The 13,083-nt window shown below is 39.4% G+C and overlaps 1 protein-coding gene across 10 annotated transcripts in view; it reads left to right on the top strand.

Annotated features, from left to right (window-relative positions):
• The window catches only part of tcf4 (transcription factor 4), a 606,468-nt gene that overhangs the window by 560,751 nt on the left and 32,634 nt on the right, over positions 1–13,083 (top strand). The window lies entirely within an intron of this gene.

Genomic DNA, 13,083 nt, shown 5'->3' with positions numbered 1-13,083 from the left:
CACTCTGCCTGTATTCCTGATGAAGGGCTTTTGTCCGAATCGTCGAGTTTACTGCTCCTCGAATGCTGCCTGAACTGCTGTGCTCTTCCAGCACCTCTAATCCAGAATCCTATATCTAATCCAACTCAGTGTTGGGAGTACTTGTTTGCAAAGACAATGCTTGCCACAATCAAATAAATTCCCAATTCTTTTTATAATAAAGAGAATTTTCAACCATTTGTCACAATTTAAATGAAAAATGATAACTCAATGCTCAAAATCCATAATCCTACATCAGTTTAATATGTGCTAATGTGAGCTGATTTTTGTTTTAGTGGGTGGAAAAAAGAATGCTGACAAGTGGAAATGAATCTTGACTCTTGTATGTTTAAATATGTAATCCCATGAAAGTAGAATTGCAGATGGACAAAGCCATAATGAGGATGTAATTCATAGGTGCACAACAGTAAAGAAGGGTGAGTAGGGGTGGGGTGTACTCAAAGGGGCATAGCTGCCTTCTGTTTCCCCACCTCCCAGCTTCAACCGCTGTCAGATTGTCATGGAGGGTAGAGTAGGGTATGGGGTTACCATTAATTGGTCACTTACTCACTACCCATCCTGCTCCATCACTGTGTTGCCCACACCTGGCAAAAGGCATTGTGATGTGGGAAGCCCTGAAGCTTTGAATGTTGGTAAGGTATGGCGTGATCCTCCTTTGCCCACCTGTACTCTTTGGAGGCATGTCCCTCCAATCTACTGTCCTCACGTTGACCTCCACTTTCCACCCTCTCAATGCAGCACCCCCATCCCATCCTCATGGGCCAGCCTTGCTTGCCCCAACAACAGCCTGGGCTTAGCTCAACTCTGGGATCATCCATGTTAGGATTGCCTGCAGTTCCAGCAGTGATGACTGCTCTCAACTGGTGCTGCAGGGGCATCTAATTGGCTAGCAGCTCTTTAGAGTGGCACTCCTCCTGCAATCAGAATAAAAACATTCAACTGTTCCCAGCATTCAGTTGTTGAAAGACAATTGCCAATATGACAGTTTGTGGGTTTGCTAAATTTGCTGATGGCACAGAGAATTGTGAAGAGAACATAAATCTGCAAAGGCACGCAGGTAAGTTCAAAGAATGAGTGAGTGAAAAGTATAATATATAGGCTTGTCCAGTGCAGAAAGGAAGATAGAAAAACAGAGTGTTGTATCAATGAAGAGAAACTTACCAGTGCTGCCATTGTGAGGTATATGGCTGTTCTTTACATGAATCACAAAATGTTAGTATGCAGGTACAGCAAGTACTAAAGAATGCAGGTGGAGTGTTGACCTTTATTAGAAGGGAAGGGTCGTGCAGATTGCAAAAGTAGGGAAACTTTTCTGCAGCTGCCAAGGACATTGTTGAGACCACACCCGGAATGTTGTGTGTATAGTGCTGGTCTCTTTAGTTAAGGAGGGGAATATACTTGCAGTAAAAGCAGAGAAGATTTGCTAATTGATTCCTGGGATGAAGGAGTTGTCATAATCAAAAAGGTCAAGTTGGTCAGCATTCTACAATTGGATTTTATTGGGTTTATTGAAACTAATCTTATTGAAACCGGCAGGGTTCTGAGGAGGCATGACAAGGTAGCTGCCAGAATAAGGTGTTTCTCATGGGAGAGGATCTACAACCAGGGGCCACAGTTTAAGATTAATTTAACATGGAGATTAGCACACTGTGGGTGGCAGGACCTTCTTGTTATATTACACATGATCAGTTGTGCAGGGTTAAATTGTTTATGTGTATAAGTGTTTCTTCTGGTGTATGTTGAACATCAAATAAGTTTTTTTTAACCTCAACTCTCTGTTGCATTTTGTCAATATGAAAATTAGCCATTTTCTTCACTCTCATTCCCGTCTCTCTGAAAATCAACATGTTCTTTGACCGCACAAGCTGGAAATGTGCTCCCATTCCTCCATTACTGACCATACTTTAGCCAACCACTAGATTTGGAAGTGATCCTTTTGTTGTAATTAATGCCTCCCTCTGCAGCAAGCATGGCAGAGTCTCACAAATATGGTGCTTATTACATTAAAGGTTAAAACCTGCATTCTCCCATGTTCTCCTCCAATAGTACACAAAAATAGGGTGTCACCCACTTTTGTTGAGAAAAAGAGGGAGAAGTTTGCATATTTGCATTTAGCTTGAGACAAATTATGCTCCCTTTTGACACAGAGATCAGGAATCATCACCAAATACTGCACACAAGGTTGTAATTTTGATTACCAGCTGTCACTGCTTAGACGTCAGGATAGCAACAGCGCCTGAAAAGACTACATTCTGTAGGCATTCAAAAAGCAAAAATGAAATGGAGGAGGGTGCGTGCGGTATAGTACTAAGCCTCATAGTGCTGCATTAAGCCCTTACAAACCACAAGAGCTCTGGTTCAGTTTCCAATCTGTGCTGCATTAGCTGATCTCAGCACAGGCAACATTCTGCTGTTGCACTGGACATAGGCTGAATTAGCAGGGGTCTCTGCTCTAATTGCCCTCAAGCAACCTCAGTTGGAAAATGCATGCAAGTATAGGTACCGAATAAAGGTCAAAATTAGCTCAGCTTTGATGCCTCTCAAGGTCAACGAGCCTGCTGACACTCACTGTACAGCCTCGTATATCAGTCCTAGCTGGAGGACTGCTGGCACTTACTGAACCACATTTCAACTTAAGTCAGTGCCTTCAGAAGGGGGAAGAAGGAATTTGGCAAACAAAAAAATTTTTGACCACTTTATGTCAGTTGCCAAAAATGTTGCAGTTGGCTTCACATCAGCAGTTTGCAAACATTAAAGGTTGTTGCCAAAGTGTTTCTAATATCAATTAATGAAGGAAATAATTGTGATCCAAGGTGTTTTTCTGGAACTAGAATGTAGCAGGGAGAAAGCATGCATTTTATGTTTTTGAAATGGGATAGCTTGTGAAAGTTGCAGGAATTTTCTTTTTCCATGGAAACTAATGACCGAAGTTAATTGCAAAGGTAAGTAGAAACAGCATCTGTGCATGGTCAGTTTAAAGCTGGTTTGGGCCAGATGATGATTTCCATCCTGATGGTAGGAATCAACTTCAAAAAAAAGAAAATTCTGGGAGAAAGATGCTAATCCTTTCCACATTTTGTGATTTTAGTACTTGAAGCAGGTCATAAAGATGAAGCCAAATTCTTGTCAGTAAAGTAACAGTGGGTGGCTAGTAATGGAAACACATGTTACCAACCAGACGGTGGGAGGATCTTTCCCTCATTGCACACCCCCATACCCTTTTTGTTTTATTGCTTTGTAAACAATGCCTTTAGACTATCTTCCTTACATATGATTAGTAGAGGCACATCAGTTCCAGCTGTGTTTGTTTTATGTGGCAGATATTTATTAATGTGTTGTCCCAAAATGGTCTGTTTACATGTTGCCACGTTGTATCATTAAAGTGTGAGCTTTTCTTTAATCAGCGCACTTAATCCATTGGTAATATAATTAGAAAATTAATTTGGTAAGGAGTTTTGCCTTCAGTGCCCAGCTTTTTCTCCACCTGTCCTGCAGGAAGAACTAGTCATCAAGAATGGCCCTTTTCTGTTTGCAGCTTCACAACAAAGCCCAAGTTGAGTTAATTTTATTGCATGGCTTTACCTTTTCTTTGTTAGAATTCTTAACTGCTCGACCCTTTGCAAACCCTTTAACAAAACTGGCACACATTCATTATTATCATGTGTACTTTGTTCAGAAGCAACTTCGTGTCTCTCAGTGATTGTTTCATGTTTCTGTATCCTGTGTCATTCATTTCATTTGCCAGTAATGTCCTTCAATTTTAGGACATAGAACAATACAGCTCAGAACAGGCTCTTCGGCCCTCGATGTTGCGCCGACCTGTGAACTATTCTCAACTACTCCCCTTGCACTATCCCAAAATCATCCATGTGCTTATCTAAGGATTGTTTAAATCTCCCTAATGTGACTGAGTTGACTACATTAGCAGGTAGGGCATTCCATGCCCTTACCACTGTCTGCGTAAAGAACCTGCCTCTGACATCTGTCTTAAATCTATCACCCCTCAATTTGTAGTTATGCCCTCTTGTACAAGCTTCTCAAGATATCCAACGCTGATGTTATCTTCCTCCTTATCTCTCTTCTTTTACACTTGAGATCATCCATCCACCGTTCCATTTCTTCTTAAAAATGTAACCTACCCATACTTTCTCCCTTTTCCTAATGATTTTCAAGCAACTTCTTTTGTTTGTTCACTCTGCACAGTACTACACTTGTTACATTTTCTATCCATTAGGTGCTTGCCATTCTCCTCCAAATCCACATCTTGAAATTATTTAGTAAGTCATTCTCCATCTTTGTAAAGTCCAAGTTCTTCTTTGACACAAAACAACACATTGGCTCACTAATAGTCCATTGGATATTTTCTAATGTACAGTATTTTCTCTGTTAAGAGACTGCACAGAACAGTAGATTATTTCAATTGTAAATGTGCATTTGGCTGAATCTGTTTAGAAAGCAGAACAAAGTTGAACTTTAGAAAAAGAAAGTTTACTACCAATGTAGTAAAATGTATCTGTCAGCTTATATTTGGTTGAAAACAAATTAACACTTTGGAGTTGTGTAATCTTGTATAATTTGGAAGAATGAGCTGTCTGTTTAATTGTAAATCTTTAGCTAAACTGTTGTCGTTTTGTTTTTTAGTTGTTTCTATGGGAAATAAAGTAACTAACATGATCACTATGTAGACAGGACATTTAAGCCTTTGCATGATTGTGGATTTAGCTTTGTGTTTCAAGCCCTCTTTTCATCATTTGAGATTATTCATGATGGCCTAGATGCAACCATACAACCCTGCAAATCATGAGTGATCCACTCAGTTGTGTCTTCTGCAGTCATTTGAGAACGTCATACGTGGAAGGGAGGAAGGGCTGATGTAGGGCTTATGCCTGAAACATTAATTCTCCTACTTCCGAGATGCTACCTGACCTGCTGTGCTTTTCCAGCACCACACTTTCAACTCTGATCTCCAGCATCTGCACTCCTCACTTTCTCCAAGTTCTAATCATATTGAGAGATATCTTGTATGTAACCGAAACATTGGTTAAAGATGTCAATTTTTAAAAAGACAAAAAGGCATGGAGCAGTTTAAGGATAGAAATTCTGAGCTTAGAGCCTAGACAGCTGAAGTGAAAACATGGATGCTGATACAGTGAAAATCTATTATGCACAAGAGGCCAGAATTTGAAGGAGTGCAAATTGAGAAGAGCTTCTCTACTTCCCCTGGTTAAACACAATGGCGCATGGAAAGAAGTTCAGTTTCACTTTACAGTTTTATGGATCGTCAATAATCTAATGAGCCCTGTTTTAATTTAGAACAAAGAGATCTTGTATTGTGAAAGCAGGCTTTGTCATTCTGGTCATAATTATGAAGAGTATTGCTCAGATTTAATACAAGTTTGAATGGTGCCAAGATAACTTTTTTTTAATTGATGCTGCATATTTTTATGATGTCTGTTATTTGTGAGAGCCAAGGTAATGGAATAACAAATGCAATATTTATATGCACTGTATATATCCAGTTGTTACAGGCTGTGTTATAACTTCATTCACTCTTCCTTTCTTTCTGTCCCTCATATCAATTTGTAAATGCAAATTCATTTGGTTTCTTGTTCTGAAGTGCACATCATTTATTGACTTACAGATGCCAAGATTAGTTTTGACTTATTTCATTGCTAATCTCAAAACATTTGTTCATCAAACCATGTTCTTTATTACCACTGTTATATATGTAGCTGGTTAAACAGCATTTTCCACAAAACTTTATTTGTTACTTTTTCTTGACTTTGTCAAATATACCTTTCCATTCTCCTCCAAACCCACATTCAAAGCTGTTTAGTAAGTTGGTCTCTTCCTTTTGTCAGGTCCTGCCTCACAGCCACAAAAAACAATGTTTCAAATCAATCTCTTCACAAGTCACTTTTTGAGGTGTTTATTCAGCTTTCCAGTTGGCAACCACCTCTTCTACCAAATTCAACTATTCTCATTTCTTTCCTTGTTCTTTATTTTTCTTGTCTTCGATCTGTTCAGCCATATTACAGCACACCTTCAGGCATACTTTTCATTACAACTTCCATCTGCAGATGTTACACTTCCCAAGTACTTAAATTCTTGCACCTGTTCTAGTTATCTGCCTTTTATGATGTATGAATATTTCTTGGTGATTTGAAATGTGAAGCATTTTGGTTTTACCAATGAATTTATGGAAGTGAACATGCCTGCTGTTACTAATCTATCCACTAGTTCAAGTAGTTCCTCTTCCTACTTCTGTGGTTGCTGTTGGTGTTTGGCCATTTGCAAAGGTTGTTATTCACTTTCAGTCTTAATGCCACATTCTATGTCTTCAATTGCCTTTTCGATCATTGCTTCTGCATACATATTGAAAGGAACAGGTAATAAAGAGCACCCTTGTCAAACTCCTCAAATAAACGTGTGCATTGATATAGGACCTTAAATGCATTTTAAGGATATCTGAAAGTATTTAATCTCCAATGATTACTTCAAAGGTGTCAAGTGGTTTTACAATACTGAGCACAACAATTTGTGCAGAACATGCCACAGTTACCAGATGAGATAAATGTTAGGTTGTTTTGTAAATTCAGAATTATGCTTTGAAAATCTACATTTTAAAAAGAAGTAATACTGCTTTTCGTAGAAAATAAGGCTAAGCCATTCACCTTCACATCTGCTCCACCATTTCGAATGATCATGGATGACCATCCAATTCAACATTCCCACTTTTTCTCCAAGCCCTTAGATCCTTTTAGTCCTTAGAAGTTTATCTTATTCCTTTTTGAAAGCATTCAGTGTTTGGCCACATCACTTTCTGCACCAAATATTCCATTCATCACACTCTGGGTGACAGAGTATCTCCTTATCTTAATTTCAAATGGCCTGTCTTATATCCTTGCACAGTGTCTCATGGTTCTGGACTCCGTGGTAATCGGGAACATCCTTCCTGCATTTGCCCTGTCAAGTCCTGTTAGAATTTTACAGTTTCTGTATGATCCTTCCTCATTCTTCTAAACTCCAGTGAATTTAATATTAATTAATCCAGTTTCTCTTCATACTGTCATTCCTGCCATCCCAGCAATCAGTCTGCTAAACAATTTATTTATTAATAGTCTGATACTATTGAATTGTTAAGTATTATTAAATTGATATAGTTTCAATTTAGTTTCTTAAAACCTATTTTAATTGAAAAACCTGCTGGTAGAGAGTAGGGGAGGCTATTTGCAAATGGTGGTCACTAATGAAAAACAAAGTTGCTCCTGGATTTGCTCTGATTTTCTGCATTGGAGATGAGAAACAGCTGGGCTTTGTTTGTAAAGCTGTTTGGGTGACAGTCTGACTTGAGACTGGGGAGCTGAGGTCATTACTAAAGCAGGTGCCTGGGAACAAGTGGAAAGTCTACATAGACTGATTCAATTCACACGAGGGTTAGGAAGAATGACAAGTATGCTGGAAGAGCTCAAAGTGCTTTCTCCCCCCCCCCCCCCATTTCTTTAAATTGTGTTTATCAGCCATTTCTAAGTTCTTGCTTTATTCCAATTAATCGATCAGAGCACTTGACAGGATGGCTTTTACTTGAAGTTTCACTAGGGAACAATGTTCTTCAGTGATCAACTTTGCTCCAAAGGTTTAGTCTTGAATGGCTTCAGTATTTGAAAGACTTATTTCAGCATAATGTTACACAGATCTTGTGGTCTAGCATATGGAGTCAATTTTATTCGACACAGGTCATGATGTGTTCTCTAATGTGCTTTCAGTGCTCTAAACCATGACACGTACTGTGCAGTTTTGAACCTCTGAGATTATAGTTTTTTTCCGAGTTAATTTACCCTGCCTTCTTGTGTGCACACAGACTCTGCACTATTCCCTGATCCTGAGCAGGTGTGTTGCCCCAGTCTTTGCTATTGCCTTTTGTTGAAATATTTTCTTCAACACATTCTTTAGTTTCACTTTTTTTCTTTCCATGCTCTAGAAAGTACTTTAGTTTCATTGATTTCTGTGGATAGCACAAAGGAAATCAGAAGAGGGCAACTGTTTGACGTTGTTGCACCAGACTATGTCCGTATAAAAATTGTAAAACCATTCATTTGGTACAATTAGTCAAACCTGGTTTTGCTGTCAATTTAATCAATACCCTTCCCAAAAGAGTATTTGTACACTGTGTGTGTTTTGTGAAAGTGCTGTTAGTAAGTAGTTCAGCATGCGCTTACTGGGTATCAACACTTTCAGAAACTTTGCTGATTTTGTTCAGCACAACGTTTCTTTCCTCTACTTGTACATACAATAATTTAGGGAAGGACAAAATATTTGTATATCTAATTTAATTCCCCCCCCCCCCCCCCCCAAATCCATAAAAAGAGTTTAGATCTCAACGATTGGAGATGATGTAGGCATAAACTTAAGGGAAAAAGTATTGCTTTTCACATCCCTGGGACATCCAAAACCCTTGAAAAATACTTTTTCATCAGGAACGACTGTTGTGGAGCAATACTGATTTACCTCTTTCAGGTGGCTGAGTTATCACAAGTGTCTAAGGTGAGAGGGGAAAGATTTAAAAGGGACCTAAGGGGCAACATTTTCATGCAGAGTGTGGTGGTATGTATGGAATGAGCTGCCAGAGGAAGTGAACATACAACTTTACAGTGCAGTACAGGCCCTTCGGCCCTCGATATTGCGCCGACCTGTCATACTAATCTGAAGCCCATCTAACATACACTATTCCATGTACGTCCATATGCTTGTCCAATGATAGCTTAAATGTACTTAAAGTCGGCGAATCTACTACCATTGCAGACGAAGCATTCCATACCCTTACTACTCTCTGAGTAACGAAACTACCTCTGACATCTGTCCTATACCTATCACCCCTCAATTTAAAGCTATGCCCCCTCGTGCTTACCGTCACCATACCTGGAAAAAGGCTCTCCCTGTCCACCCTATCTAACCCTCTGATTATCTTATATATCTCTATTAAGTCACCTCTCAACCTTCTTCTCTCTAACGAAAACAGCCTCAAGTCCCTCAGCCTTTCCTTGTAAGACCTTCCCTACCAGGCAACATCCTAGTAAATCTCCTCTGTACCTTTTCCAAAGCTTCCACATCCTTCTTATAATGCGGTGGCCAGAACTGTACACAATACTCCAAGTGCGGCCGCACCAGAGTTTTGTACAGCTGTAGCATAACATCATGGTTCCAGAACTCGATCCCTCTATTAATAAAAGCTAAAACACAGTAAGCCTTCTTAACAACCCTGTCAACCTGGGTGGTACATGGACACCGAGATCTTTCTGCTCATCTATATTACCAAGAATCTTACCATTAGCCCAGTACTTTGCATTCCAATAACTCCGACCAAAGTGAATCACCTCACACTTGTCCGCATTAAACTCCATTTGCTACCTCTCAGCCCAGCTCTGCAGCTTATCTATGTCTCTCTGTAACCTACAACATCCTTCATCACTATCCACAACTCCATCGACCTTGGTGTCATCTGCAAATTTACTAACCCACCCTTCTATGCCCTCATCCAGGTTGTTTATAAAAATGACGAACAGCAGTGGACCCAACATCGACCCTTGCGGTACACCATTAGTAACTGGACTCCAGGATGAACATTTCCCATCAACCACCACCCTCTGTCTTTTTTCAGCCATCTAATTACTGATCCAAACTGCTATATCTCCCACAATCCCATTCCTCTGCATTTTGTACGATAGCCTACTGTGGGGAACCTTATTGAACGCCTTGCTGAAATCCATATACACCACATCAACCAGCTTACTCTTATCTACCTGTTTGGTCACCTTCTCAAAGAACTCACAAAACCGTGCTGATTATCCCTAATCAAATTATTCTTTTCTAGATGATTATAAGTCCTCTCTCTTATAACCTTTTCCAACACTTTACCAACAACTGAAGTAAGGCACATGCAATTATGATATTTAACAGGCATCTGGATGGGTTTGTGAATAGGAAGGGTTTAGAAGGATAATAGCCAAATGCTGGGAAATGGTATTAGATTTATATAGGATGTATGATCGGCATGGACGCGTTGGGCTGAAGGGTCTGTTTCCATGCCGTACATATCTGTGACACTAAATGAAGAAATGGTTATTTATCTTCTGCTTCAAATTGTATAAAGCCTTTGGTCAGTTATGCTTAATAAATTCTCCAACATCACTTGTTGCTAACCAAATTTAGTTTTAGCTCAGTAAAATATTAAAATTCCTTCTCATTTGCAAACAGATTTTTTTTAACCTTTTATCAACAGCTGCAAAAGGGGTGATAGCAAATTGGCTGTCTGTTTTACACCTTGTTCAATTTTTCTTTCCATTACCATCATTGGAAAGATTTTTTCAACAGCTTTGTATAATTCTTGATAACAGTTATTGAAAAAACAAATCTGAACTACAATTCACAACCTAACATGTGGGATTTGAACTCTGAACTATTAGTCCACCTCTTTGGATAACACACTTACTGCATGCTAGAGCGATATTGATACATTTCTGCTTCTCTTTCCTTGTAATTCTTTTGAAATTTGTGTATGTGTTTCTGAAGGTTGTTAGTTTATCATTGCCAAGTTAGACATTTTAGTTCAAATGAATTTCCTGCCACATAGTCTCGTAATTGCCAGGAGATAAGTTCCAAACTGCATGTTTACATATTCAAGAAAATAAACTGTTTAGGCAGTTTTTATTTACAGGTATTAGTGAAGATTTTGTGTTATGCAGGGAATTTAACCCAAAATTAGTATTGTATTGTTGTTGACTCATGAACCAAAATTTAAATTACAGACAGTAAGGTATTTTCTGAATGCTTCAAGCTTAACGGGCAAATTCATTGAAATTTTTAATGTATTATGCAAAATAAATAGTGTGGACAGTGGAAAATGTTTCCACCACTTAGGGATTTCTGATAAGGGGCATAATCCAAATATTAGAACCACCTGTAAAATTCCTGAAGGGATATGAAATAAAGGTGGGTGTATGGACGTAGTTGAACCATGATTACATTGAATATTAGAGGAACCTCAATAGGTGAAATGGAGTACTCTTATTCCTTTGCTGCTCTTTGCATTGAACAACACCAGCCAGTAGTTAAACATGTTTGTGCTTCTTGCATCCAGTGTCAAGATCAGGTAATCTTAACAGGTTCAACATAGCCAGAGTACAAACTCCTTTTGTTCAACTTTAATTACCTCCCACTATTATGCAATTTCCAACCTTTTGCCCATTATACTTCTGATCACAAATTAGATCAACATTGCAACTTGGGTCTCACTGGAGCTGATTTAGACCTCTTGCCAGAGAGGCAAGCTTTCACCCATATCCCATGGATGACGATGGATTCAAGCCTTGGACTTGGTAAAAAAAAGGAGTGTGCTTTAGGGCATTGTGCTGCAAATATGGTTGTATATCATTAAAAAGGACTTAAGTACATCAATGTTAAGAAATATAATGCACCTCCACATCACCTCTATATTTGTAGTACCTTGATCGTAAGAGTCCCTTCAGTCAGTCAGATTTCAAAAGCGATGATTAATGTTCTTTATTGAGTCACTATAGTCCCGATGATGTAGGAACAACCACCAACCTGTTAGGAAGGGAGTTCCATGATGTTAATCCCGCAATAGTGAAAGAACAGAAATTTAGTTTCAAGTCAGGTTTGTGTGTGGCTTGGTGGGGAACTTACAGGTGGTGGTACTAGCATGCAGTAACTGCCCTGATCGTTCTAGGTTGTAGAGGTGGCAAGTTTGAAAAGTGTTGTCTAAAGGCCCTTGAGGAAGTATTGCTGTGTATCTGGCAGATGGTACTGTCAAGTACCCTGATGATGGAATCAGTGAATGTTTAAAGAGGTGGATGGGATGCCATTGTAGAGACCTGCTTTGTCTTGAATGTCAAAAGAACAAAAGAGAAGCACTGCACTGGAACAGGCCCTTTGGCCCTCCAAGTCTGTGCTGATCATTATGCCCTAAAGAAAATAAAAAACAAACCTTCTGCCCTTATTTGGTCTGTATCCCTCTATTCCCTCCCTATTCATGTAACGATCCAGATGTCATTGGCACTTATCCAAGCAAATAGTGTATATTCCATCACAATCTGACTTGTTCCTTGCAACTAAAGGACTTGGAAATCAGAAAATGACCTGCTTGCTGGAGAATTTCCAGGGTCTGACTTTCTCTTCTGGCTAAAAAATGTGACTGGTCCAGTTCACTTGCTGATCGATGTTCAGGCTGTTAATTGGAAGGTGAGAATTCAGCAATGGTTATGCCATTGAACATCATGGGGAAATGGTTAGATTCTCTCTCATTCAAGATAGTCAGTGGATGCACTTGTGTGGCATGAATATAATTGCTACTTCGGCCCATACCTGAATGTCATCCAGGTTTTGCTGCTTTCTTCAGTACCTGATGTATTGCAAATGGTGCAAAACCGCATGCAGTAATTGGCAAACATCCCCACTTTTGAGCTTTTGCTTATCATGCAGAAAAAGCATCTGAAGCTGATTGGACATTGACACCCTAGCCTGAGGAGCTCCTGCAGTGGTGTCCAGGGACTGAGATAATTGATTAACAATCGCAGACATTTTGTTTTGTGCCAGGCATAATTCTAACTGACAAAGGTTGTGGCCTGATCATCATCTGGTACTGGGCCCATTTATGCTCTCCTGATCTACTCCATGAGCACTTCTATCTTCACCCACATTCCCACGCATTCTTTTTTATAGCTCTGTACAACAGCACACCCAGTTGGGTTCAGACTGACAATCACTCCACTTCCTCAGTCTTGATCTGCTTCCACTCTGGTTCCTGTGTGCAAACCTAGCCAGGAGAAAATATATGTTTCAGTGGAGTCAAAGTCTCTGCCATGCAGCCATCCAACAAACTGAATACTCCTGTGCACTTCAGTCATTTTAAGCTACCCTGAAAATATGTAAAGGGCCTAGATTGAGCAACAGGTATCTATAACGTTAAAAGAAAAAGGCAATAAGGATAAGATTGTAAGTGGGGAATGAGAGGACTTCACTTGCACT

Source organism: Hemiscyllium ocellatum, chromosome 1 (genome assembly GCF_020745735.1).
Source record: "Hemiscyllium ocellatum isolate sHemOce1 chromosome 1, sHemOce1.pat.X.cur, whole genome shotgun sequence".
Lineage (NCBI taxonomy): Eukaryota > Metazoa > Chordata > Chondrichthyes > Orectolobiformes > Hemiscylliidae > Hemiscyllium > Hemiscyllium ocellatum.
Note: the sequence above shows the minus strand (reverse complement) of the source record. Positions and strands in the feature narration are given on the sequence as shown.